Below are 24,656 nucleotides of genomic sequence, written 5' to 3' on the forward strand. Positions count from 1 at the left end.
CAAAGAAAAGGGTCTTCTCAAAAGCACTGACGTTATGAAAAGATCCCCAGGAGAAGAAAATTGACAGATTTTCTTTTCCTTCATTCAAAACACTGAAAAGTGCTGAAATGTTTATAATCTTTGATCATCATCGAGCAGGGAGGTATAAAAACATCAACACAAAGAAAAACGTAATTAACTTATGTTTGAGCTACAGACCAAAACTTTCCAAACAACAAGTCATGGCTTGTGGTGGTGGGTGGCTATATTTGAGGCCACAAGCATGGTGGCATGACGGCACCAGAGATTTCCCAACCAGTCAGTGAATCCCCTTACTTCTAGGTTACAGTTGAAATAGAATCACAACTGTCTGTTTATTCTGAATAGACCATGATGTCAGGTTGCAAGCAGACAGAACCAGTCCAGTGTAATGTTCATTAGGCCACAGAATAGAAAAAGTAAAAAAATGTCAAACAAAAACGTTAGCAAATGTATATTTCTTATTGGATAATTTAAGTCCCTCCTCATTTCAGTACATTCTTCTCAGTTTGGTGTTTACCTGGTGTGTCTATGGCTCAGGCACTGACAGTAGCTGGAAGTCCGATATACATTTACCATCCATGTAGACAGAGTTGACCACATCTTTCCTACCTTCACCCAGGGGGGCCTGTAGGGGCTCATAGATCATGTACTGGGTACACAGGGCCTAGTCCAAGCCCTTCAGGGCGTGGTAGGCTGCAGTAGACCGGGTCTGGGTCACATCACTGTCTGGTTTAGACTGTCGGGCCAGGATCTGGCCCCCTGCCTCTCTCACCACCTGGAGGAGCTCATCCCTGGGGGCTTCCTGAAGGAGCCCATGAGGTAGAAGAAAAATCCATCGAACAGTGCGGGTAGCTGGGGTAGAGAAGAGGAGACTGGAGTATAGTAGAATAGAATGAAATAGTCAAAAAGAGCAGAGAACAGTCAAATAGAATGGAGTAGTAGAATCAAATAGAGTAGAGTAGAATAGAATAGGAAGATGGGGGAGAAACGGGAGAAGGCTTTAACGTCAAAAGTCAAATAAAACATGGGTTATTAAAACAAAAAGGCATTTCTGTGGACTAAGGAAAATTAAACTAAATAGTCTTCTAACAAGGAGAAGTGAGGCGGTTTCATTTGTTTCATCACCCTTGTACATTACGGTAGGCAAGCCCTTACAAATTCATCAAAGCCCTGCGCATACAGAGGGAGAATAAAGAGAATAGAGATCTGTATCTTCTTCCTGGATCCTAAATGATACGAACCATTTTAGTGCCTCGGGATTAAATCAGTCCCACTAAGAATAGCCTAGTGTCTGAACAAAGTGTCTGGACAACAGAGAGAATTTCTTCTTGTTCTGTAATGAGTTTAAATGACGCTGAATCACTGCAAAAATCACAGCCAGAACCTTTCAATTCTTACATAACCACAACAATGGGGCAGCTTTCATTCTATTCTACTCTATTATACCATAGAATTGTTGCATACTCACTTCTGATTGGCTAGAACGGCATTCTAGAGTGGACGTTAAAACCAGATATCGGGACAGTTGGAAAAGATAGAACCATGCAATCATGATGCAATATGTGCCTACACATGCAGACCGTACTACAGCTAAACCAACAACCACACAAACTGAAATTGGATACATTGTAAACGCAGGTCCAACGAGGGAAAAAAAAACTTAGCTAGCATTATTTTTTTTTAACGGAAACATTTTTTCTTGGAGCATCTGTCATGGTGAACATGAACTTCTCTGCTCCCCTCCACTGCTAAAGCTGTCAAATCCTCCCACGTTTTTAGTTTGACCAGCTGTTTTCCGCGACTGATATTTTTCAACTCTGTTGTCATATAGGCAGGTTTGCTAACAAACTATCTTGCGGTAAATGTTTGCTTTCATATTGTTTTCTTTGGTAACTGTGGTATAAGCGGCATACACGCTGACATTCTGTACATCATCTCGTCCATTATATCCAAGTTAAATGTACAGAATGTCGGCATTTATCCTTCACTTATATTCTACTACATTCAATTCAATTCTATTATATTCAATTCTACAATATTCAATTATACTATATTGGGGCAGCATTGTAATGACAATGCTTTTCAAGCCAAGAGCCATCACTGCAGCTTTTACACCATCTCGTCAGTTTAGTGGCGGTGTATTCAGATGGAAGAAGGCCCCTCTACGGAGTGCACCAATACACTAAATTGTTTTCTGCTGGAAATTGGTACTCTCCAGAGTTTTAGATTTAGCAGGTTCATTGCCTCCATTTTGTTTTGTTCCTTGCTTGCAGGGGTGTGGGTATGTGCACATTTGTGTGTGTTACCTACCAGGCTGTGTCTGTTACTGCAGCTATGTTGAGGTCCTTCTGCTTCATGGTTACTCTTGGCCATCCAGCCATCTGTCTAAAGGCACACCTCTACCCCTTTGAGAGGAGAGAGAGACAGGGGGACAGCAGTAGCTTAGAGGAGTGCAGAGAAACTCATCTAATAGCTACTTAGCAGAAGCTTTTATCCAAAGCAACTTACAGTACAGTGAAGGTATACGCCTAGATGTTTTGTTCGTGTAGGAGATCCCTGAAGTGAAATGAACCCACGGCCTTGGCTACCACAAACTTCTACAGATCAGGTGTAACTATGGTCAAGTCCTACATACAGTTGAAGTTAGAAGTTTACATACACCTTAGCCAAATCCATTTAAACTCAGTTTCACAATTCCTAACATTTAATCCTAGTAAAAAATCCCTGTCTTAGGTCAGTTAGGATCACCACTTTATTTTAAGAATGTGAATTATTTATTACATTTACATTTACATTTAAGTCATTTAGCAGACGCTCTTATCCAGAGCGACTTACAAATTGGTGAATTCACCTTCTGACATCCAGTGGAACAGCCACTTTACAATAGTGCATCTAAATCATTTAAGGGGGGGGGGGTGAGAAGGATTACTTATCCTATCCTAGGTATTCCTTGAAGAGGTGGGGTTTCAGGTGTCTCCGGAAGGTGGTGATTGACTCTGCTGTCCTGGCGTCGTGAGGTCGTGAGGGAGTTTGTCTTGAGATTATTACAGCTTTAATTTCTTTCATCACATACCCAGTGGGTCAGATGTTTACATACACTCAATTCGTATTTGGTAGCATTGCCTTCAAATTGTTTAACTTGGGTCAAACGTTTCAGGTAGCCTTTTACAAGCTTCCCACAATAAATTGGGTGTATTTTGGCCATTTCCTCCTGACAGAGCTGGTGTAACTGAGTCAGGTTTGTATGCCTCCTTGCTCGCACATGCTTTTTCAGTTCTGCCCACACATTTTCTATAGGACTGAGGTCAGGGCTTTGTGATGGCCACTCTAATATCTTGAATGTTGTCCTTAAGCCATTTTACCACAACTTTGGAAGTATGCTTGGGGTCATTGTCCATTTGGAAGACCCATTTGCGACCAAGATTGAACTTCCTGACTGATGTCTTGAGATGTTGCTTCAATATATCCACATTATTTGCTGTCTTCATGATGCCATCTATTTTGTGGAGTGCACCAGTCCCTCCTGCAGCAAAGCACGCCCACAACATGATGCTGTCACCCCCGTGCTTCACGGTTGGGATGGTGTTCTTTTGCTTGCAAGCCTCCCCCTTTTTCCTCCAAACATAACAATGGTCATTATGACCAAACAGTTCTATTTTTGTTTTATCAGACCAGAGGACATTTCTCCAAAAAGTACAATATTTGTCCATGTGCTGTTGCAAACCGTAGTCTGGCTTTTTTTAATGACGGTTTTGAAGCAGTGGCTTCTTCCTTGCTGTTCTTCCTTGCTGAGCGGCCTTTCAGGTTATGTCGATATTGGACTCGTTTTACTGTGATATAGATACTTTTGTACCTGTTTCCTCCAGCATCTTCACCAGGTCCTTTGCTGTTGTTCTGGGATTGATTTCCACTTTTCGCACCAAAGTACGTTCATCTCTAGGAGACAGAACGCGTCTCCTTCCTGAGCGGTATGATGGCTGCGTGGTCCCATGGGGTTTATACTTGCATACTATTGTTTCTACAGATGAACGTGGTACCTTCAGGCGTTTGGAAATTGCTCCCAAGGATGAACAAGACTTGTGAAGGTCTACAATTCTTTTTCTGAGGTCTTGGCTGATTTCTTTTGATTTTCCCATGATGTCAAGCAAAGAGGCACTGAGTTTGAAGGTAGGCCTTGAAATACATCCACAGGTACACCTCCAATTGACTCAAATTATGTCAATTAGTCTATCAGAAGCTTCTAAAGCCATGACATAATTTTCTGGAATTTTCCAAGCTGTTTAAAGGCACAGCCAACTTAGTGCATGTAAACTTCTGACCCACTAGAATTGTGATACAGTGAAATAATCTGTCTGTAAACAATTGCTGGAAAAATTACTTGTGTCATGCACAAAGTAGATATTCTAACCGACTTGCCAAAACTATAGTTTGTTAACAAGAAATGTATGGAGTGGTTGAAAAACGAGTTTTAATGACTCCAACCTAAGTGTATGTAAACTTCCGACTTCAACTGTATCTGAAGAAACCATTTGAGAAATTAAAGAACTGTGTGATGACTAAAAGTAGAACGCGCTCAACACACGTACGTCCGTTGGCTAATGACGCAACACAGATTATAATAAAGCAAGCTTTAGTGTAGTATCTCTCCACTCTTCAAGTCCCAATTGAAAGAGAAGAACTGACAGGAGTGGGTTTCCCACATAAGAGCAAGGAGGCACTTTTTAAAACCTGGAGCATCGTTTCTAGCGTTCCACTCTACAGGTCCCAAGTGTATGAAATTAATATTGTACAAAAGCAGTGTTTTTCCCACATAAACTAATTTAGTACCAGGATCTGGTCTAGTGATAGTGCTTTCTAACCACTGACTAGGCTATATATGGCCCCCAGTGGCATGGTTTTGATCCCACATCTGCCTTATTCCTCTTTACTTCACTAATCGATCTCTCTCTTCCAATTCTTACTGTAATGTCACAAACATAACAAGTCTGGAGGGGGGGGGGGGGGGATTATGTTTTTCCAAAACGGGACTGAGCAGAAGTTGCATACAGGGAGATACTGAAAAGGCTATAGATGCATCCCAAACAACTCTTCCTCCACTAAAATAAGATGGGATGGAGGGTTGCTTTAATTGCTCATGCAAATAACACGCCCTAAAGCTTAACGACGAGCCAGGTAACCATGCGTTTCTGAACACCTCCACAATCTCTTAGATTCATGGCAACATCAATTTCAATTTTAACGACTCATGATGCTGTTGTGCCTGGCATGATTATATGGAGACATTAACATATTACAATGTGTGCAAACTCCCAGTCAACACACAACAGTGTTATCTTGATCACTGCCCAACCGCAGCAGAGGCAGCTACAATGTCTTTCCTCATGAGGACAGTTCCCATATGAACACACACAGTCACACACACTACACACACTACACACAGATACACACAGTGTCTGACACACAAACACACACACTCGCTCTATAGCAGTCATCAGGCATAATTACATTTACTCGTGCCCCTTAATTACAGCTTTCATTTGGAGGGACCCTGCGAGGCCTCAGCGGGGGGAAGAGATACCGGGGTTAATCCCGGCTCTGCTCCACTACAGACTATTGGGCCAGCTAGTTAGCCCTGCCACCACCGGTAGCAGAGGGGCCATTAGCATATCAGCTAATTAGATTCACGGAGATGGAGGAGAGGGAGGGCAGGGGGGGCTCTAAAGCCCCGGCTCAGACAGAGGAACTTTAGCCTGCCTGGCTTGACTGGCAGGATCCTGGGCACTGAAGCATGGGACACTGAAGGTGTACACTATAGACAGGGCACAGAGAGCAGAGGGACAGACAAAGTTGTGGAATGGGGAGAGGGGCAACTGGGGTACGGCAAAGGTGATGGGAAAAACAAAATGTGCTCAATCTTGACAAGACACGCACACACAGGTATGTCCACATTTAGCACAGGCACACGCACAGACAGACACACAGTCAAATAACACCAAGGTGCCAGACACCTTGATGACAGTCGTTCACTTTATTCCCCTTTGAGGTAGACTAGACTGTGAATATCTGGTGTATTTTATTGTTGCTGTTAGGAATAGACTGCTAAAACAACTGCATGGGTATTGTAATCAAGCAGAAATCAAGCACAAGAGGAGAGTTTTAGTCTTTGATTTCTACCCATTTTGATGTTGGGTCCTCTGACAATTTACAACTCTCCCTTTTTCAATCCACTATTTGCTTGTGGAGGTTTGCCTGTACACTTACATTTCTACATTTTTCAACTTCATATTCATCATCTCCTGCACCACTCCAACATCAACATATGCAAAAATTGACCATTTCTATGTTTTGTGTTAAAAAATATTGAGCAAGATAAGCATTTCCAAAGACATCATTGGTGTGCATCATGTGATTTAACCAATTACGAGCATGCAGTGTCTGCTAATGCAGTGCCTGCTTATCGTCCTCTGTCTGGTTTACTACAAAACATGACCGACCGGCTCGGATTTATGTAGCAAAATTTGAAATTGTTTTATAAATTGAATAAAGGTAGAGAGACTAGAAAATTGCATATCATAAACTACAGTTGAAGAACAATTGGAAAGTAATTCTGCTTTGAAACTTAAGGAAATGGCCCTTAAATGTTTTGGTATACCTATTGGAGTGCTAGTCTTTGTCTACATCAATTCAGCATCGTTTACACCTTCTTAAGCCTTAGCCCCACTCATCTCTTTAAGGATTCAAGTGAGGCAATGTGCTAAACAGCAAGTACGGTTGTGTACTAAACAACCAAAGATTAAGACTAAAGGCTGGGTTACACTACGTCAATAGGCATACAGTTGTCATTCATTATTACTGGAAAATAAACTCAAACAAGATCACTATTTACAAGTCATTGGCGAGCTAATTACAGAAAATGTCTTATAGTTGTGAGTGTAAAAGCAGGGCAGTCTGGCCTAATGTTATATCCTAATTTGACTTTGGTGCAGGTCATCTTGTTCTTCACATTACAATCGCTGGTAAACACACACTATATCAAATAAAATCAGAGTTTGTCATGGAGCTAACTAGATTGCTAAACAATGAACCCTAAATAATACCAACTCATAATGTTACTACCCTGCATGAATCTACAGGAGGCAGCTAAACACTAACCAACTTGGTTCAATATTAGCTAGTTAACATTAAGCTATAACTAGTAATCTAAATGATCTGAGATATGAATAATATTACTAGACAGATCATACACGTAATGTTAGCTAGCTAGCAGTACGCTTTAACTTGCAATGAGAACGACTGACAAAAATAGACAATTATAATATGTAGCTAGCTATACTCTTTTCTCCATCTCCATAGCTATCATACTCTGCTTCAACCGGGCATTCCACTGAATTCAAAACTCGGTCCCACAGAAAGTGTTGAGCCATCTTTAAAAAAATCTACGTTAGAAAGGATAACCTACACATACGAAGTAGCTCATTATAGACAGAACCGTGCTACATGGCACACCAATCCGAAATCATCTCTTGGCATGTCCAACCCATCCATCATCTCAGCCAATCATGGCTAGAGGGAAGGTTCCTGCCTTTTTCCATGGCTAAAACAACTAGGCTCATAATTTAATAATTGTATTCGCATTTACAGATGGCATACAAGTTTTTTGTTAAGGCACATGAATGTTCACGTTCTAGAAGGCATTTCTGCCCAAAAACACATTTTGATTTTGATTTTTTTTTTTTTAAATGCCTCTCCTGTGAAGTAGTGACATGCGACATATGCCTAGTTTCATGAAATGAGTCACATGTTGATGTTGGGGTGGTGTGGAGATGATGAATATGAAGCTCAAAAATTGCTAAATGTTCTTTAATTTTCACAATATCCTATTGCACAAACCCTTTTATGCCTCAGGACACTGTACATTTCATAGAATAAAGAAAAGAAAGTACAAACGCAAAAACATTTATTCCAAAACCAAGGAAACAAAGCTCTCCAGAGTAACACAGAGATAATGCAAGGGTAGATTAATATTGTAGGCATATTTCTCCATCTAGAGGGTTAAAGTATGAATCATTACTGCTTTAAAGCTCCGGTGAAACAGAGGGTAGAGGATAACTCTGAATACCCGATATCATCAATAATGTAAATACTAAGCTATATGGAATTGTTTTAAATTCATACAAAAGACAGTTTTGCTATTTGATTTTGAATTTTAAGACCCCTCGAAGTATCAAAAAAAGATAGAAAACAATTATTCGATTAACATTTTTTACCTACTATTAGCCCACAGATTCACTACATGGAACAGATAGTCCCCCCCCAAAAATCTAAAGGAAGTTTGTTCCAAAGTGTAGCAGAGATATAAGAAAGACCAAGATTATTTTTTTACATGCATTTAACCCTTTATTTGTGGCACTAAACAGTCTCCATACACATTCCATACATTTTTACCTTGTAAGCTCGGAGATTCAATCTAGCAACCTTTCAGTTACTGGCCCAACGCTCTAACAACTAGGCTACCGGTCCGCCCCACAAGATGAGTCTTGTGAGGCCTGTGGGCATCCTAAAGCAAAACAACTGACATGTACGTGTTCCTGAGAGTCTCACCTTTACACAGTTCAAAGCCACAGACAGAAGTTGGCAAATTGGCTGTACCGACATCAGACAATTCCCAATACATTTGTATGCATGTGTCTGTGCCTATGTTTGTGTTGCCTCACAGTCCCCATTATACCATTGTGAGAATTTTTGGATGTCTCTCGGTCTGACAAACACCGCTCTGTGTGTTACATAGGCGGATGCACTGGTGCACCCAATGCAAAAAAAAACTGTTCTCTATCTTAAACTGATGGATTTCTATGGGGATATTTTTATTATGCCAATTAGATTTCCACGGGGCGTAGACAGGGGGTTAAGAGTTTGAAATTATATACTATTCATGCCAAATGTGTCCATGTATGTAACACAGTATAATCAAATCAGATGGTTTTACAGTATAACAATAGTATTACAATATTTTTCATTAGAATACATGAACACACATTTGAAAAAGCACCGCGGAACAAATGTTAAAGATCACAGCTAATATATTAGCCATGGGAGAAGTCAGAAGTGTCGATTACTGTGGGCTACTTACAGCTGAAGTTCTGGAAGGATAAGCCACAGTAGGAGGCAGGGAAAAGGATGCCATTTGGGACGCAGACCTGTATAAGATCAATAAGATGCTTAAAAACATTAAGTATCTTACGTTCACATAGGGCGTAGGCCGAAGTCATGGTTAGAAGCAGAGGTGTAGTGTAGGCTACTGTAGGAGGTAGAGGTGCAAGTTACTAGGCCCCTATTTATTTATTTTTATTTATAATAATGCCATATTCTGTTATTTTTTTGTTTGGTTTTTCCAGGTTTCAATTTCAGGTTTTTTGCTTTCCAATTCTTTTTCTTGAAAAAACAAATAACAAAATTGGATGTCCACAACAATGCTAAAACCATACCAGGAGAACACGTTTAAGGTCAGGGAAAAAATTACACATTTACATTTGGTGTAGTCACCTTTTAATGAAAATGTGCACCAGTAAGAGACTGTTCATTGGATAGAGATGTTTATGAAGCGCTCATGTGATTGCAGAGTTTGCTAAACAAATAACCACTGAATTAATGCAAATAATCATGATATCATTCTACCAGGTAGGCATTGGCTCATTTTAGTTAAGATTTAATTGAGATGGTTTTGGTGAAAGCCTATCCATCTCTATCAGAACGCTATCGTCAGAATCATTGCTAACGGCTACACAAAGCATAGACATACACATGCGCACCACACACACACACACAGACACACAGAGTGGGTAATTCCTGTGAAATTTCAGAAAGCTGTTGGAAAACACAAATCACTTTTGAATTTTGTTCATGTCTTAATTAACTTAATTAACTCTAATAAGTTCAACACATTTACAGTTGAAGTTGGAAGTTTACATACACGTAGGTTGGAGTCATTAAAACTAATTTTTCAACCACTCTGCAAATTTCTTGTTAACAAACTGTAGTTTTGGCAAGTCGGTTAGGACATCTACTTTGTGCAGGACAAGTAATTTTTCACTGTATCTCAATTCCAGTGGGTCAGATGTTTACATACACCAAGTTGACTGTGCCTTTAAACAGCTTGAAAAATTGCTGACAATTATATCATGGCTTTAGAAGCTTCTGATAGGCTAATTGAAATAATTTGAGTCAGTTGGAGGTGTACCTGTGGATGTATTTCAAGGCCGAGCTTCAAACTCAGTGCCTCTTCACTTGACATCATGGGAAAATCAAAAGAAATCAGCCAAGACCTCAGAAAAAAAATTGTAGACCTCCACAAGTCTTGTTCATCCTTGGGAGCAATTTACAAATTTACAAAACGCGTTCTGTCTCCTAGAGATTAATGTACTTTGGTGCAAAAAGTGGAAATCAATCCCAGAACAACAGCAAACAGCAAACCTTGTGAAGATGCTGATGGAAACAGATACAAAAGTATCTATATCCACGGTAAAACGAGTCCAATATCGACAACCTGAAAGGCCGCTCAGCAAGGAAGAAGCCACTGCTTCAAAACAACCATAAAAAAAACAGACTCCGGTTTGCAACTGCACATGGGAACAAATATCGTACTTTTTGAAGAAATGTCCTCTGGTCTGATGAAACAAAAATAGAACTGTTTGGCCATAATAACCATCGTTATGTTTGTAGGAAAAAGGGGGAGGCTCACAAGCCGAAGAACACCATCCCAACAATGAAGCACGGGGGTGGCAGCATCATGTTGTGGGGTGCTTTGCTGCAGGAGGGACTGGTGCACTTCAAAAAATAGATTGCATCATGAGGTAGGAAAATTATGTGGATATATTGAAGCAACATCTCAAGACATCAGTCAGGAAGTTAAAGCTTGGTTGCAAATAGGTCTTCCAGATGGACAATGACCCCAAGCATACTTCCAGAATTGTGGCAAAATGGCTTAAGGACAACAAAGTCAAGCTATTGGAGTGACCATCACAAAGCCCTGACCTCAATCCTATAGAAATCTGTGGACAGAATTGAAAAAGCATGTGCCAGCAAAGAGACCTACAAACCTGACACAGTTACACCAGCTGTGTCAGGAAGAATGGGCCAAAATTCACCCAACTTATTGTGGGAAGCTTGTGGGAGGCTACCAGAAACGTTTGACCAAAGTTAAAAAATTTAAAGGCAATGCTACCAAATACTAATTGAGTGTATGTAAACCTCTGCCCCACTGGGAATGTGATGAAAGAAATAAAAACTGAAATAAAATATTCTCTCTACTATTATTCTGACATTTCACATTCTTAAAATAAAGTGGTGATTCTAACTGACCACACACACACACTGAACAAAAATATGAATTTTACTTCCAACATTTTAAAAGATTTAACCGAGTTTGCCACGGCAGCAGCTACCCTTCCTGGGGTCCAACAAAATTAATGCAGTTTATACCATTTTAAAAACATTACAATATATACACAAATTTCACAACACACCGTGTGCCCTCATTCCCCTACTCTGCCACATATCTACAGTACAAAATCCATGTCTACGTGTGTGTATGTTATTGTGAGTGTATGCATGTGTCTGTGCCTATGTTTGTGTTGCTTCACAGTCCCTGTTATACCATAAAGTGTATTTTTTAAATTAATTTTTACTGCTTGCATCAGTTACTTGAAGTGAAATAGAGTTCCATGTAGTCATGGCTCTATGTAGTACTGTGCACCTCCGTTCTGTTCTGGACTTGGGGAGTTATAGTTCATAGACGGAAATCAGTCAATTGAAATAAATAAAGTTTAAAAAAAATAAAAATAGGCCCTAATCTATTGATTTCACATGACTAGGCAGGGGCACAGCCATTGGTGGGCATAGACCCACCCACTTGGGAGGAAGGTCCACCCACTGAGAAGCCATGTCCAGCCAATCAGAATTATATTTTCCCTACAAAAGGGCTTTATTTCAGACAAATTGTCCTCAGCACCCCCTTCCCCCACAAATGATCCTACAGGTGAAGAGTGAAGAAGCCGGATGTGAATATCCTGGGCTGTCGTGGTTACACATGGTCTGAGGTTGTGAGGCCGGTTGGATGTACTGCCAAATTCTTTAAAATGACGTTGGTGGTGGCTTATGGTAGAGAAATTAACATTCAATTATCTGGCAACAGCTCTGGTGGACATTAATGTAATCAGCATGTCAATTACACACACCCTCAAGACTTGAGACATCTGTGGCATTGTGTTGTGTGACAAAATTGCACATTTTAGAGTGTCTTTTTATTGTCCCCAGCACAAGGTGCACCTGTGTGATGATCATGCTGTTTAATAAGATTCTTGATATGCCACACCTGTCAGGTGGATGGATTATCTTGGCAAAGGAGAAACGCTTACTAGCAGGGATGTAAACAAATGTGTGCTCAAAATTCAAGAGAAATACAGTGCGTATGGAACATTTTTGGGATCTTTTATTTCAGCTCATGAAAAATGGGACCAACACTTTACATGTATTTTTGTTCAGTTCAATACATTTTGGAATATTGTTGAATTCCGTTTTAATGTCTGGATTCCGTGATACTATCCTCATTCTCCGCAGAGCAGATTTTATTGGGCCTTAGTTACTTACAGCTGAAGTTGAGGACCCAGCAGCCGATCAGGAGGCCCAGGAGAGAGAACAGGGTGGTGGGCATCGGCCCATCTGGTACCACCACATAGGTGACTGGAGGAATGGGAGAATTTCATTGAATTTCATTCATCAATTTCATTGATTTCATTGAAGAGCTACCATTCACAATATGTTCCAATGAATAGAAATAGACAGTTGAATAAAAGTTTAATAGAATACTCCATAACATTATTTAAATAAAAAGCTTGGTAGTGTCGTGCAATGTCTTTGTTGTGAGTGATTGCAACACAGACGTGGGTATAATCGTCCCCATTCACAACAGGCTTAGATAATGCGACTTTCTTCTAATAAAAAATGTAAGACATTCTTATTGCATCTTCAGTCAACAAGGCTCTGTGGCTGACAATCTGCAAAATGACCTTAATTGTATCTCTGGGCTAAACTCTATGGTTTACATGCTGTGGAGCTTTGCTCTGCCTTCACTTTAAATAATAGGAGACACTCAGACACTAAAGTCTTTACTACCCAAAGCCCTGAAGACAGACTTTGAGACACAGAGAGAGACAAACACTTCCATTTTCCGTTCATTTGAATACTGTAGTCTAGTGTTCATCACAACAGAAGTCACAAACAGCTTATGAGAAATGACTTCAATTACTTTACAGGCATTCAGCCATGTTCCCTGTTCTAACTGCCATTACCAAAGAGCTGACAAACTGCCTTCTCTGTTGCTCCACACTACTAGGATTTGCAAAGCTCCAAGAAATATATAAGGTACATCTGTATCATCATGTACCTGTATGAGAAACGATTTTGCAACTATTCCTTTCACACTACTAAAACTGTCTTTGATTCCCGGTAGTATCTCAGCACTATGGTTAGACTATCTTGGGTTGTGATGAGATCATCCCAAATACAGTTAAGGTAACAAATGTGCTCTAGTAGGTTGAAGTGGACAGGTAAGTTACCTGAGCAAGAGAAGGCATCAGCCCTCTTTCCTCCCAGGGGGATTCCCAGTTTGGCCAGCTGGTTATGTTGGGACAGTTTACTGCCCAATACTACCACCTGTTCACCCCATCAATGGCCTGAAACACAATAGACTGTAGACAGACCAACTCAAATATTACATAGATTTTTGGGGGGAACCTTAATTTATACAGGCCCATTGAGAAAAATATCATTTTTTCAGAGACCAGTTAAAACACTACCCACAATACCACAACTCCTTTAAACTCCCATGTTCATAGTTGTATTGTACATTGGGGAATAGTACATTCAGTAAAGCATTAATGTAACATTGCTTTTATCTGAGAACAGTGTTGGGATGATGGCCATACCTTACTGAGGTTGGGTGGAAGACTGAGAGAGGAGTTGGGGTCCTTCAGAGGCTGACTGAAGGATTGGCTGAGTTCACAGCATAGTCCACATGACGAAGACCAAACATATTCCTGTTTGACAAACTGTCTATCTCTGTCTAACTTAAACCAGACAAACCATACAAAATACTATATCCAGGCACTAATCAATGGTTATACTTGTCTCTTGTGACATACCCTTTGCATCTAGTAGCTGTCCTGCATGAAATACAGATTTTCTTCTGGATGTGGAGATTAGGGTTACACAGGCATGGATCATGGTAACATGAAACCGCTCATTGGTGACAATATGATACAATAACACACGGGCTATGCGAATCCAGTGTGCAGCAACGCAGCATAGAGACACTGAAGACAATGTGAAACAGCACGTTCCTGAAGGAGGAGGGGAAGAAGGAGGGATGAGAAAAAGGAGAAGAGAGGGGAGAAGCAGAACGGGTTGGTGCCTAAAGATTAGGCGTCAGCAAAGATAACACCTGGGGGACAATTAATAGGTCCACTGGTCCATAAAATATTTCATTTGGATTCAAAAACCCCCATACACACTGATAGATACACACAAACATATATATACAGATAGGCACACACCTACAAACACACACAAACGCCTGCACACACACACACACACTGAAAGGAAGTGCATCGTTTTGGTTTATGGAACAGGACACCAACGAAGTAGATAAATAAAAGTTAAAGGCATGGAAAATGTTTTGGGCAGCTGTTGTGTGTCTCCAAGGCCTCGATCAGACCGACATTCACCTTTTGCTACTATTTCTGTCAAGGTTACTCATACAATTGAATTAAATCCAACCAACACAGAACACATTGCAAACGCAGCGTTCCATTGGAAATGAATGTACTTCTGGTGTACCAAAATGCAATAACTCTGTTGGTCTGATCAAGGTGTTAGGGGAGTGGGTAACCACTGAAACCAAGCCTTGCATAAATGTATTAATCGATCAATTAATTAATTAATCGATCAATTCAGAGTTGCACACATACTGTACACAGTGCAAAGAGTTTTGTCCTAAAATTTGCTCAAACTTCCCCCATTTACATATGACAAATCCTGCTATAAATGAACAGGCCAAATGTTTTATATTGAAGTAGATACCCCATTGAAATCCAATTTTATTGATCCTGATGCATACATAATGTGTGAGGATCTAAGCCAAGCCATTGACAGACAGAAGAGGCACCAGAAACACCAGATGCATGAATGTGTCCAGCTCTATGTGCAGCTGGGGAAGCAAGGCGAACAGCTGTGAACACTCCAAAACACCTTGTCTGGGAGTGCCGGGAGAGGAGCATGTCATCTGTAGCTTCAGATATCGTATGTCTATAATCATCATTTGGTGCGTGCTTTTATTTGTCCTATTTCACACATGTAGAAGTGTGTATTAATGTGTGAATTTGATGTAATATTTTTTTGCATATCCAAACTATTTCCGAGTCTAGAGAGACTATGTCATCTGTATTGACAGAGAAGACATGTGCCTCCACCCGTGACAAACACACACTTTCCAAGTAATCTAAATCCACAAACAAAGAAGACAGTCTGTCCAATGTTGCAGATGCAGAGCTGGGTTGAGGCAGGCACTATCAAGATGGACGATCTCAAAGTGGACATGGCCACAGAGAACTCTTCGTCCCCTCACTGTGCAGCTCTGTGTGGCAATCAATCCAGTAGGAATGGCACTGGTTCTCTGTCTCCAACCCAGCCTTTAGGGAAATAATTTCTGACTTAGAGAGCCAGGGGGTATGTGTGTGTGTGTTATCGCGCAGCAGCATGTGTGCATCCCTGCGTTTGTGTGGAGACTAGATTAATTGATAGTGTGACGGGCAAGGGTTGCATTTGTCTTGTGGCATCATGACAGATTGTCTGGGAACCGGTCTCTTTTGCCTTGCAGACAACTAGCAGGCAGGTAGGATAAACCTGAGTAAATCTGCTGTCGCTAACCTCCGTCGCCAAGGCCCCGGGCGCCACCCACTACAGCACATCAATGTGATGAGTTGGGAAAAGAGAAGGAAGGAGAGAGAAAGGAAATATGGGGGGAGATAGAGGGGGGAAATATATTGTAGAAGGGATAGAAGGAGGAGAGAGTAGAGAGGGGGGGAACGGTAAAATCAAGGAAGGAAGGAAGGAAGGAAGTACAGACTGGAAAAAGAGAAGCAGGAATGAAGGAGGAGAGAGAACAGACTGGAAAAAGAGAAGCAGGACAGGAGGAGACAGAAAACGACAGGACTAAAAGAAAGCAATTGCTGCTCCAGCTCTCCATTAATGACTGTCCTCTCACAACACACACACCAGAACGCATCAGCCCCGCTCCATTGGTCTGTACATTATGAGGTCACAACACTTCACCATCCAACAACCAATGAGTGTCACCTACTGTGTGATTGGAGTTATCCATCGAGTGCACATCATGCTACAAGAAAAATTATTACTACCTCAGTCTCTTTTCATGCTGACCTCAGGTGAATGATTTTAGATTAAGTCAGCATGAAAAGAGACAGGTATTTTTTCTTGGTGTTGCAGGTAGCCTAGCAGTTAGAGCGTTGGATCAGTAACCGAAAGGTTGCTGGTTGGAATCCCCGAGCCGACTAGGTAAAACATATGTTGATGTGCCCTTGAGCAAGACATTACCCTAATTGCTCCTTTACGGGGCTCTGGATAAGAGCGTCTGTTAAATGACTTGAATGCAAAATGACATAGGACCTCTACGCCTGCGAGGGTAAACAAAGAATTTCTGTGCAAAATAATGTAGAAATAAACATCTCTATTCTATCCATACTCACAAAACGCTCTGTGAAGCCCAGTGTTGACAGCGTCAAGTAGAGGAGAGTCGTTCTCATTGCCTGGTGTGTTCAACAGCACCCCTCTAGTAACCAATGCCTCCACTACACACTGGTGGCCCAGGCTATACGCTTTGTGCTGAAACACAGGAGTGGTATTACATACCATATACAGTCCCAGTCAAAAGCTTGGAGACACCTACTCATTCAAGGGTTTTTCTTTATTTGTACTATTTTCTACATTGTTGAATAATAGTAAAGACATCAAAAACCATTTTTATTTTTATTTCACCTTTATTTAACCAGGTAGGCTAGTTGAGAACAACTTCTCATTTACAACTGCGACCTGGCCAAGATAAAGCATAGCAGTGTGAACAGACAACACAGAGTTACACATGGAGTAAACAATTAACAAGTCAATAGCACAGTAGAAAAAAAAGGAAAAAAAGAGAGTCTATATATATTGTGTGCAAAAGGCATGAGGAAGGCGAATAATTACAATTAAATAACACATATGGAATCATGTAGTAACCAAAAAAGTGTTAAACAAATCAAAATATATTTTATATTTACGGTTCTTCAAGTAGCCAGCTTTTGCCTTGATGACAGCTTTGCACACTCTTGGCATTCTCTCAACCAGCTTCATGAGGTAGTCACCTGGAATGCATTTCAATTAACAGGTGTGCCTTGTTAAAAGTTCATTTGTAAGGAATTTCTTTAATCTTAATGAGTTTGAGCCAATAAGTTGTGTTGTGACAAGGTATGTGGGGTATACAGAAGATAACCCTATTTTTTAAAAGATCAAGTCCATATTATGGCAAAAACAGCTCAAATAAGTAAAGAGAAACAGTTCATCATTACTTTAAGACATTCAGGTTAGTCAATCCGGAAAATTTCAAGAACTTTTAAAGTTTTTCCAAGTGCAGTCAGAAAAACCATCAAGTGCTATGGTGAAACTGGCTCTCATGAGGACCGCCACAGGAAAGGAAGACCCAGAGTTACCTCTGCTGCAGTGGGTAAGTTCATTACACGGAACACAAACCGCCTGCGCGCGTGCGCCATCGTGCATACATTTATTTTGCCCCCCCCCCCACACCAAACGCGATCAGGACACGCAGGTTAAAATATCAAAACAAACTCTGACCCAATGACATTGATTTGGGGGACAGGTCGAAAAGCATTAAACATGTATGGCAATTTAGCTAGTTAGCTTGCACTTGCTAGCTAACGTTAATTTGTAATTTAGCTAGCTTGCTGTTGCTAGCTAATTTGTCCTGGGATATAAACATTGAGTTATTATTTTACCTGAAATGCACAAGGACCTCTACTCCGACAATTAATTCACATATAAAAACGGCCAACCGAATCGTTTCTAGTCATCGCTCCTCCTTCCAGGCTTTTTCATTGTTTAAATTATATGGTGATCGCATCTAAACTTTCATTGTATTACCACGACTACCGGCAAAACAGTTAGTCTTTCAATCACGTGGGTATAACCAATGAGGAGATGGCATGTGGGTACCTGCTTCTATAAACCAATGAGGAGATGGGAGAGGCAGGACTTGCAGTGTGATCTGCGTCAGAAATAGGAATGAGTTCTATTTTAGCCCTTGGCGTGGCAGAGGCTAGTTGGCGTGCGCGAGCAGAGTGGGTGCAATAATTGAATAACATGGATTTCTAAATATATTTTGCAACGCACGCGACGTGTCCGGTTTGGTCAGCATGTTAGAGTTAGCAGTCTCAGAAATTGCAGCACAAATAAATGCTTCACAGAGTTCAAGTAACAGACACATCTCAACAACTTGGGACAAGAAACAAGCAATGGATATTAGACTGGTGGCAATCACGTGCCTTTGTGAGACGCAGTGTATGTGAACAGATGATCTCCGCATGTGTGGTTCCCACCGTGAAGCATGGAGAAGGTGATGTGAGGGGGTGCTATGCTGGTGACACGGTCTGATTTATTTAGAATTCAAGGCACACTTAACCAGTATGGCTACCACAGCATTCTGCAGCAGTATGCCATCCCATTTGGGTTGTGCTTAGTGGGACAAGTAATTTGTTTTTCAACAGGACAATGATGATGGAGTGCTGCATCAGATGACCTGGACTCCACAATCACCCGACTTCAATCCAATTGAGATGGTTTGGGATGAGTTGAACTGCAGAGTGAAGGAAAAGCAGCCAACAAGTGCTCAGCATGTGGGAACTCCTTCAAGACTGTTGGAAAATCATTCCAGGTGAAGCTGGTTGAGAGAATGCCAAGAGTGTGCAAAGCTGTCAAGGCAAAGGGTGGCTACTTTGAAGAATCTAAAATATATTTTGATTTGTTTAACACTTTGTTATTACATGATTCCATATATGCTATTTCATAGATTTGATGTCTTCACTATTATTTGACAATGTAGAAAATAGTAAAAATAAAGGAAAAACCCTTGAATGAGTAGGTGTGTCCAAACTTTTGACTGGTACTAGACATTTAAGCAATAAGGCCTGAGGGGGTGTTGTATAGGACCTATATACCGCGGCTATGGGTTTTATTTTGCACGAGTACCTGAATACAGCCCTTGACCGTGGTAAATAGGCCATATACCACTAACCCCCCGAGGTGTCTTATTGCTTTTATAAACCGGTTGCCAACACTGCAAGGCAAGGAACGACACATCTAAATTGAACATTTAGCTTTAATAAATAAATTCACAAATACATTCCGCCAGAAAAAGTAGTCCGGACAAAAGTTGTTGCTAGACTGGTTGCTGTGAAACATAACCACAGGCTAGAAAGCAAACGTACATTACATTCATGTAAAAACTGTGTCTGTACAGATTTTAAATCAGTCAGTTTTAAGAAAACGTTCTCCCTCCTTCCCCTTCACCCAAAATTAAGTTGAACATCAAACCACACTTTGTTCACCAAACCCTCAGATGTTTCAGTGTCCAGAGCCTTGGATTGTTTGATGAGCTGCATGTCGTGTTCAAACTTCAGTTATGGCTGCGTGATGGGCAGTTTTGTCGCGCCCCTCTTTCCTCAATTTTTAAATTACGCCTACAAACACATTGTTGCTCGTTGTGAATTTGGTGTCCTTCTGTATATTCCATGCCAAACTGAGAGGGGGTGGGGGGGGGGGGTCATTGACATGTCGGTTCAAACCAGCTCTGAGTGACTCCTTCGCCAGTCATGTTTCTCACTGAACCATAACAGTCCTGTAGAATGATGTTCAGCTGTTTTTGTTGTATTCCCCAACTCAATGAATCCCTAAGAAAATGGGCACACGGATAAATCTCGTGGATGATCTCCGCTGTATCATATTACAATTTAATAACTACATCACTTGCACTGATAACATACAAATAAAGGTACATTTCACTTGAATATTTATGGTAGATATTCAGTGAGTTCGTTAAAAAGACAAAAATCATAGATTAGAAATATGCTTAAGTATAACAGCTCTTGTATCCAGCAAGACAAAGTTAATGGTTGGTTGTATTTCGCTGTCTAGACAGGAAGACTGAGGGAAATGAGGCTTCACTCACCAGTGGGGTCCATCCAGCGTCGTCTTTCAGGTTGGGGTCAGCCCCCTGGCCTAGGAGCTCCTTCACGGTCTCCACATCTCCCTGTGGGGTGGACAGATCGGTGAGACAAGCCATAAGTTTAGGGTCAAAGACACATGTGAACATGCCATCCAAACACATTGGCTGATCCAAATTTATTTTACAAAGGTATCATGGGCCCTGCAGCTGTTATCAAATCAGGTTCTCAGGTACAGAGTTAGTAATTAGAGACATGAGAACATGCCCTTCACACAACCGGCATCATTGTATGCCCTATATAGGGAATTGGGTGAAATTTGGGACATGGTCAGAAATTAGATCAGAGACATATTCCCCCAGGTTTTATGTTTGTCACACCATGATCTGTTTCACCTGTCTTGTGTTTGTCTCCACCCCCCTCCAGGTGTCTTTCATTTGTCCCCATTATCTTATGTGTATTTAAACCAGTGTTGTCTGTTCGTCTTGTCCTACCAGCGTGTTTCCTGTTCTCTGACCTTTCTGCCTGTCCTGACCCTGCCTGCCGTCCTGTACCTTCCTGACTGATTGATTTGGATCACAACTCTTTGCCTGCCTTTACTTACCTTTTGCCTGCCCCTTGTACTGTAATAACCTCTGAGACTCGTACGCTATAATTGGTACTATTACAGCTCAGGCTAAGACCCATATGCTGACACAGGAGGCGGATAGTACAAGTCTCAGAGTTTATTATAGTACAAGGGGCAGGCAAAAGGTAACTCATTGTAGACAAAGTCATAATCCAAATCAGAGTCAGGCATGTACAGGACGGCAGGCAGGGTCAGTAATAGAGCACAGGGAACACGCTGGTGGGACAAGATGAACTGGCAACAGACAAACAGAAAACGTAGGTATAAATACACAGGAGATAATGAAGACAAATGGGAGACACCTGGTGGGGGGTGGAGACGAGCACGAGACAGATGAAACAGATCAGGGTGTGACAATATTACTCTTGTATTTTATTGTAGTCTTAAGGTTTTCTGAGTGCCTTTTGAATCTGGCTTAAATCTGACTTTCTAAATCTCTCCTGGTTGTACTGTGGTTCTCTCATTGCCCATAGTACTGCTCTTAGCTGATCAGACAAGCATTCCCTCCCTTTCTCAGCCCTGGGAGAATAGTGGGAGCTTAACATAAGCCCTGTAAACACAGCTGTAATCCCTGCCTGGATCCTCCACAAGGTAATCAATGTTCCAACGCTGTGAATGGTTGATAATAGCACCAGGTCAGGGATCAGCTGCTGCTGTGTAGAGCACATGTTGACATGTCTCTAGTAACTGACTCTTGGCCTGTAACCCTGATTGATAATAGCAGCAGGTCTGGGATCAGCTGCTGTGTTTGGAGGGCATGTTCACCTGTCTCTAATAACTGAACCTGGGAGTGATTGATAAAAGCAGCATGTCTGGGATCAGCCTGAGATCAACTGCTGTGTTTGGAGGGTATTTTGCCATCTCTCTTAAGAACTGACCCAGACCCTGTGAAACATGTCCTGTTAATCTCACCGTTATAGCAGCCAGGTGCAGGGGTGTCTATCCCTGGTGGTATCTTTTCACAACAGCTGGGCTGCTCTGTGAGACTCTCCCTGGAGATGTCTTCCCCAGGGGGGGCGGGAAACAAGGGCTGCTGGTGCTCTCCTCCTCTGGATCCCCTGGTGCTGGTGTTGGTCCTTCTGTATGGGGCTGTCAACATGCTAGGAAGGGCTGGGAGTGGAACCCTCTCCAGTCTGACATCTACCCTGGCCGGGAGATGCCTTGTTGTTTGGGGAGGTACTCTGTGAAAGGTTTTTCTTTTCTGCACAGGATCTTTTGGGAGTGTGCTTGGGATGAGAGAATAGAACTGCCTTTGTAGTAGATTTCTCATTTTGTTTGAGGTGTTTAGCAGAGAACTTATCTAGCCGAGAGGGGCTGGTGTATGACCTGCTCTCCTTCCTCTCTGACATCTCCTTCTCCACCATTATTTCCAATAATATCGTCCGCAGCCTATCGCGCACAGCACATATAAGCCTGGGATTTCAACAATTCAAAGTTTGCCTTAATGGGAGTGAACATAGATTACTATTAGATTGAACAACTGAGTAAATGATTTATCATTTCGTTTTGGTAAATTATACGACTGTGAGCTGCACAAGACATATACAGGGGAGGGTGAGGGGGAAGATGTTGTGGGAGATGATTGGTAAATTAAGACCATTAAGACAATGCATATGCACCAGGAGTTTCTCCAAGTTTGACTCATTGGTCCACCAGACTCTCTGCGTATTTGGGTGGAAACGTCTGGGAATGACATTACATTTCCAAAAACTAATCCAATACAGGGGCTATAATGGCATTGGTGAAAGCAAGCGGTAAGGTAGCACTATAATTTCCTCTTTCCTTGTCACTGCACAATTTATATTCAACTAGAATCACCTGTGGTTGTGTTCGGTTGTCTGCTCTGCATTCATTCACAGAGTCTGCCTTGCTTGTCACACACCCAGCCTGTTCTGCCTAGCAAGCAAGCTAGCATCTAATTTGGTGACCCAGGGGGGCATGTAGCTGCCAGTCAGTGTAGTCCTCTACCACTTCTACAACATGAACATCACCACTGTTTGTCAGAGCAGAGGTCTACAAGCTAAACACCACCATACATAATAGCAATGTATTATTACTGTCATTAACAGGGAGGCTGATGGGAGATAAGGAAAAATCCCAGAGGGAATACATGGTAATACTGCCATTCAGGGCTTAGGGATATAGGCCTACCTATGTTAAAAGATACTATAATTTATATCCTACAGGTTATACGTACCTACAGGGGAAACAATGGGAAAGCTTAGTCCTTTGTCAAGCTTATTATCATATTTAGTGACATAGTCTTAACCTGTCCTCAGGGGAATCAACAGTGAGTCTAGGTTGTGGAAGAGTTCAGTGCTGTCTGTAAAATATTTGTCTATTCATCCTGTTCAGTGATAGTCGTTATACTAAGGTTATAATACTTTTGTAAAGTACCTGAATCTTTGGGGCCTGAGGGATTAAGCAGTGAGTCAAAGATATGGAAGAGTTCTGTGATATTGATAAACTGTCTGTTTATTTTGTATTTATTTAACCTGTATTTAACTAGGCAAGTCAGTTAAGAACAAATTCTTGGAGCACTGGTCTAAGGCATCGCAGTGCTCGCTGTGCCACTAGAGATTCTGTGTTCGAGTCCAGGCTCTGTCGCAGACGGCCGCGACCGGGAGAGCCATGGGGCGCGCACAATTGGCTCAGTGTCGTTCAGATTAGGGGAAGTTTGACCGCCAGGGATGTCCATGTCCCATCGCGCACTAGCAACTCCTGTGGCGGGCCAGGTGCAGTGCACGCTGACATGGTCGCCAGGTGAACGGTGTTTCTTCTGACACATTGGTGTCGCTGGCTTTGGGTTAAGTGGGCATTGTGTCAAGAAGCAGTGCGGCTTGGTTGGGTTGTGTTTCGGAGGACGCACGGCTCTCGACCTTCGCCTCTCCTGAGTCCGTACAGCAGTTGCAGCGATGAGACAAGACTGTAACAAATTCTTCTTTACGATGACGGCCTACCCCGGCCAAATGCTCCGTTTCAAAACAAGAAAATCAAGTCACCATTTTGAACATAGTATAAGTTCTTTGAAAATGCGTCACATCTCCCTTAGTTTTTGTCCAGCCTTCGTTGGTGCACTGATTAGGTTCCAATATCCAAAATGCATCGTTTCCACTATCAGAAATTAATACAACAAGATTGCTTTCTAAATACTCCTACCAGTACCGTGGATAGGAGTTCTGCCAGAAAGGAAGCGGTGAAGAGAGAGGAATAACTGGGTTTAAAATCTGTTTTCTCCAGCAGGTGACGTTTTTTTCACTCTCCACGTGAGGAGTTTTGGTTTGGATGTCAATGAGTGTCGAATTTGGTTAACAAAAAATGTATGGTTTATTTTCTACATGTGGCTTATTTGATTGAATATAAATTTAGCAATGATTAGGTTGTTATGAGTGTACTTTGTAACTTTGAGAAAAAACACTTTTTTCAGAGTAGTGCCTGTTGTTCACACATGCATCTGCCCTCTCATTGGATAGAATGGTCCACTCTGATCTTCCCTCCTCCCGACTGCCTTCCATTTTTGAAGACATTTATTTAAATTGTTAGAGCCGCCACTTGAGTATCTGGTGTATAGACCCCTTTCTGTGTTTGCATACATTGCCGCACGAAGGAGAGCGCATAAGTAGGTGGCAGAACATGTGGAAGTTCTTATAGAATGCCAGCAA

At 41.6% G+C, this 24,656-nt stretch overlaps 1 pseudogene; it reads right to left on the reverse strand.

Annotated features, from left to right (window-relative positions):
- Positions 1–547: 547 nt before the first annotated feature.
- LOC135519540 (BRCA1-associated RING domain protein 1-like) lies at positions 548–22,358 on the reverse strand (annotated as a pseudogene).
- Between the last annotated feature and the right edge of the window lie 2,298 nt (positions 22,359–24,656).

The sequence above is a fragment of the Oncorhynchus masou genome, chromosome 29 (genome assembly GCF_036934945.1).
Source record: "Oncorhynchus masou masou isolate Uvic2021 chromosome 29, UVic_Omas_1.1, whole genome shotgun sequence".
Classification (NCBI taxonomy): domain Eukaryota; kingdom Metazoa; phylum Chordata; class Actinopteri; order Salmoniformes; family Salmonidae; genus Oncorhynchus; species Oncorhynchus masou.